Below are 5,000 nucleotides of genomic sequence, written 5' to 3' on the forward strand. Positions count from 1 at the left end.
GCCTCAGACGGAGCCGTAGACAGACATGATGTATTAATACCCTCCTGAGGCGCCCCCTCCCCCCTCCCCCCTCCCTCCCCCGTCCGAGTCCATGAGGGTACGCGGACACCTCCAGGAGTGTCCTACCTGAAGGAAGAGGAGGAGAGCGCCTCTCTCTCTCTCTCTCTCTCTCTCTCTCTCTCTCTCTCTCTCTCTCTCTCTCTCTCTCTCTCTCTCTCTCTCTCTCTCCTTTCTCTCTCTCTCTCTCTCTTCTCTCTCTCTCTCTCTCTCCTCTCTCTCTCTCTCTCTCTCTCTCTCTCTCTCTCTCTCTCTCTCTCTCTCTCTCTCTCTCCTCTCTCTCTCTCTCTCTCTCTCTTTTCTCTCTCTCTCTCTCTCTCTCTCTCTCTCTCTCTCTCTCTCTCTCTCTCTCTCTCTCTCTCTCTCTCTCTCTCTCTCTCTCTCTCTCTGTGCTGGTTCTCTCAGGGGACCGCCAAGAGTGTTCCTCTCTCGGGGTCAATAATCATATTGCATTCAGTTATGGCTGATCTTTGTAGAAAATACCCCCCCCCCCCCCGACCCCTTCCACATTTCATGTGATATAAAAACATCGTTTTTTCAAGAAATAAAAAGATAACAATAGATAAGAAAAAAAATGCAAATTCACATTGAAATTCCTTGTTTTTTAAAGATCCCGAGACCTTTAATGAGGGAGGTGGCCGTAAATCGCCTCTCCCCATTCCCCACCGCCTCCCTTCTCCCTCTCCCTCTCCCTCCCCACTCCCTTCTCCCTACTCCCTACTCCCCCCTCTCCACTCCCTTCTCACTGCCTCCTCTCCCCACTCTCTTGCCACTACATCCCCTCTACCACCCTGTCCTGTCTCTCTCCCTCCCCTCTCCCACTCCCTTCTCACTCCCCACTCCCCCTTCCACCCCTTCTCCTTGCAATGTATCCCCTCCCCTTCCTTCCCGACCCCCCTCCCCTATCGCTTACCCCCTACCCCAGACAAGAGAAAGAAATGAAATAAGAAAGATGCAAATCAACCCTTGCAAGTTCCTGTTGCAAGTGTAACACAAATCAGACAAGATTGCAAACGAATGATTCCAGGTGAACAGGTTAATAGGGAGACACGCTCTTATGGCGGACGAAACGGGGGGCTGGTTAGGGAGGGAGGGAGGGAGGGAGGGGTAGGGGTAGAAGGGTGGGGGAAGGGGAGACAAAAGAAGAAGGGGGTTGTTATAGAAGGAGGAAGGAGGGTGGGGTGAAGACGGAGGAGGGGGAAACGGGATAGGGATAGGGAGATAGGGAGACAAAAGTAGGAGATGGGTATGGAAAGGAGGAGGGAGGGGGACGGGGAGGAGTACGGGAATGGGATAGGATGATGAGGAGGCAAAAGAAAGGGGTAGGTATGGAAGAAGGGAGGGGGAGGGGGGATATTGGAGAGGGAGATAAGGGAGAGGGAGGGCGGAGGAGAATAAGCTAAGGGAGAGAGGGGAAGGGTTTTGTGTTCTGCTGTATATGGTCAGTGAAAGGGGGGAAGGGGGAAGGGAGTGGGAGGGGAGAATGTATGTGAATGGGCTATGGAAATGATGCGAGACAGAAAGAGAGAAAAATAGAGAGGATCACTGAATAAAACAAAAAAGAGTAGAGGACTAGAGGGGTAAACGGATAAAAAATAGAAATAGAAATGGAAAAGGCGAGTAAGCGGTGAAGATAAGGCAGAGAAGAGTAAATAAGAATAAGCAATAAAAAATAAGAGAACAGGTAGAACATGTTTACATATATTTATTTTTCTTTTTTTGTGCAATTCCGACAGACGTGTTTCGCCCCTTCCCAGCCGCTATCCTTCTCCACCTCCCTTTCCCTTTTTATAATGCTAGTACAGGCATACTTTACCCCTTCTCCTCTCCCTCCCCCTGCTCCTCCCTTCGATCTTCAAGCCCTCCCCATTCACCCCATTTACCTCTCTCTCTCTCTCTCTCCTGTCTTCCCCTATGCAACGCCGTGCAACGCCTCCGCCAAAGCCCTTGTATTATGTGTTTTATATAGCCTATATATTCTCAATACGTTGCTCTTTTTTTTTTCCTTTCCTTCTTTTTATCTCACCGAATCGGTGAATGTTTTAAGAAGGCGCTGATTTTTAAATATCTGAGCGGTCCGTTTAACCGTGGGTCATAAAGGTCATTATAAATGGGTGGAGCCTGCATCGTAAACTCCTCCCACGTGCCGGCACCTCATTGGTCGGCGCCTTGCAACTGCCAATCATTCGCTGATTTGATTGGCTCGTAAAGGAAACCCTCTGATTACACTGGCTGATCAACAAGACCACGGAATTCGATTGGATCGTAAGAGCCTCGCTCGAGAGGCGGGGTTTGGTCCATTAACGAGGTCCGCGGCGTCTATAGAATCCCATTAGCCTAAAAACTGCAATAAATTAATCATGATCACATTCACAGCGAGAGATTTTAATCGGCGATAAGGGAAGGAAGTCTAGAGCATCTATCATAGGCGCTGTTCATGCGAAGAGGTATTTGATCTTTCACCTTTCGAGGCCCAGAGAGGATTCGATCCATTTTCTCGATGCGCTTTTGTTTTTTTTGTGTGTGTGTGTTTTATTAAGGTCGCTGTTTATGGAATTTATACTTTTCCCATAGAGTGAAAAACACATATTTTAAATGGTCGGCGGCGATTTTAAAAAGGTTTAATATTGCTGAGAGAAAATGCATAATTCATACGCAGGTCAAATGGACTATGATGTTGATTTATTGAAGTAAACGGCCCATATAATTGGGAGTCATCCTCGCTCAGGCCTCTCGCTGCGAGACGGTAATCAGAAACGTGGTTGATTCATTGTAGAAAGCATTCTCTCTCTCTCAATCTCTCTCTCTCTCTCTCTCTCTCTCTTTCAATCTCTCTCTCATTTTCTCTCTCTTTCCCATCTCTCTCTCATTTTCTCTCTCTTTCCCATCTCTCTCTCTCTCTCTTTCTCTCTCACTCTCAATCTCTCTCTCTCCCTCCCTCTCTCTCTCATTTTCTCTCTCTCTCTCTCTCTCTCTCTCTCTCTCTCTCTCTCTCTCTCTCTCTCTCTCTCTCTCTCTCTCTCTCTCTCTCTCTCTCTCTCTCTCTAACTCTAACTTTATCTCTCTCTCTTTCTTTCTCTTTTTTTCGTTGTAGGCGTGGGGGTTGTTGAATTATACCTTATGGTCACACTCTGTCGCGCCCGAGATTAAAACAGAATTAATGAGTTCGATAATAAGATGCATTACTGCGATTGACTTCCCTTTGGTTACCTGGAATTCTCTCTCTCTCTTTCTCCCTTTCTCTCTCAGTCTTTCTCACTCTTTCTCTCTCTCTTTCTCCCTTTCTCTCTCTCTCTCTCTCTCTCTCTCTCTCTCTCTCTCTCTCTCTCTCTCTCTCTCCTTCTCTCTCTCTCCTTCTCTCTCTTCTTTCTCTCTCTCTCTCTCTCTCTCTCTCTCTCTCTCTCTCTCTCTCTCTCTCTCTCTCTCTCTCTCTCTCTCTCTCTCTCTCTCTCTCTTTCTCTCTCTTTCTCCCTTTCTCTCTCTCAGTCTTTCTCACTCTCACACTCCTAATCTTTTTGCTACGCTTCTCTCTCTTCTCCTCTCCTCTCCTCTCCGCTCCTCTCTCCACTCTCCCCTCACCTCCACTTCGGCAGCTTTGGTCACGACGGGACACGACATGCCTCTCGCGCCCCTTTCCCTCCCTCCCTCCCTCCCCCCTCCCCTCCCCCCCCCTCCCCCCCCCCTCCTCCCCCCCCTCCCCTCCGCCCCCAGACCCCCGCCCTGAGCCCCGTCCTGAGCCCCGTGTGCGGCGGGAAGGAATCGTGTTGTGTCATAATGTAGCGCCGCCGCATTTCCGCGTCTGGCACTGTGGTTCGCGCCGCCATAAAAAAAAAGCCAAGGCTGGGGCTCCGTGGCGGCGGAGTGCCGTGCTTGGTCGGGCCTTTTCCTGTGCCTCTTCTCGTCCTCTTTCCCCCTCCCCCCCCCTCCTCTCCGTCTGCTTATCACTACTTTGTTTTTCTTTTTCCTCCTCCCCCCCCCCTTTCTTTTATCCTGAGTTCATCCAATTTCCCTTCTCTTCTTAATCTTCCTATACTATCTCCTTTTCTTCCTCTTTATCTCCTTCATCTTCCCCTCTCTCTTCCTCTTTTTTTTTTCCTCTTACTCTTCCCCCCTCTCTCTCTATTCATTCCTCCTTTTCTCCCTCTCTTCCCCTCTCTCTCTCTCTTCCTCCTTTTCTCCCCCCTCTTCCCTCATTTCCTTTCTCCTCCTCCTCCTTCTCCCCTCTTTTTTTATCTTTTTATTCCCTTCTTCTCCTTCCTCTCTTTCTTCCCGTCTTCCTCTTCCTCCTCCTCCCCTCTCTCTCTCTTCCTCCTTTTCTCCCCCCTCTTCCCTCATTTCCTTTTTTCTCCTCCTCCTCCTCCTCCTCCCCTCTTTTTTTTATCTTTTTATTCCCTTCTTCTCCTACCTCTCTTTCTTCCCGTCTTTCTCTTCCTCCTCCTCCTCTCTCTCTCTCTCTCTCTCTCTCCCCCCTCTTCTCCTCCTCCTCCTCCCTCTTCTCCTCCTCTCTCTCTCTCTCTCTCTCTCTCTCTCTCTCTCTCTCTCTCTCTCTCTCTCTCTCTTTCTCCTCTCTTCCTGCATCCCGACGGCATCACGGCGAGACAACCAACACCGATCCGTGTAACCCGAGTGTTTATTAAGTATTTTGGCCTCATTGCCTCGCGTCCCTGACCGCCCATAGCGCCGCCCATGATGATGACGGTGACGACGATGATGATCATTCAAAAATCGGGTCAGCGTCGCCGGGCCACTTACGTCACTATCCTTCCGACGGCGACGGTGACCACTGGTAGGCGGTGACTCTCTTTCTTTCTTTCTTTCTCTCTTTCTCTCTCTTTTTCTCTTTTTCTCTTTTTCTCTTTCTCTCTCTCTTTCTCTCTCTCTCTTTCTTTCTCTCTCTTTCTCTCTCTTTTTCTCTTTTTCTCTTTCTCTCTCTCTCTTTCTTT

General features: G+C 49.2%; 1 protein-coding gene across 1 annotated transcript in view; it reads left to right on the plus strand.

The window, feature by feature from the left end:
- Positions 1 to 5,000, plus strand: part of LOC122254541 (G1/S-specific cyclin-D2) — a 91,442-nt gene that overhangs the window by 28,077 nt on the left and 58,365 nt on the right. The gene's annotated exons all lie outside the window — the stretch shown is intronic.

This window comes from Penaeus japonicus, unplaced genomic scaffold (genome assembly GCF_977035675.1).
Source record: "Penaeus japonicus unplaced genomic scaffold, GWHDUDI00000001_assembly GWHDUDI00000026, whole genome shotgun sequence".
Taxonomy (NCBI): Eukaryota; Metazoa; Arthropoda; class Malacostraca; order Decapoda; family Penaeidae; genus Penaeus; species Penaeus japonicus.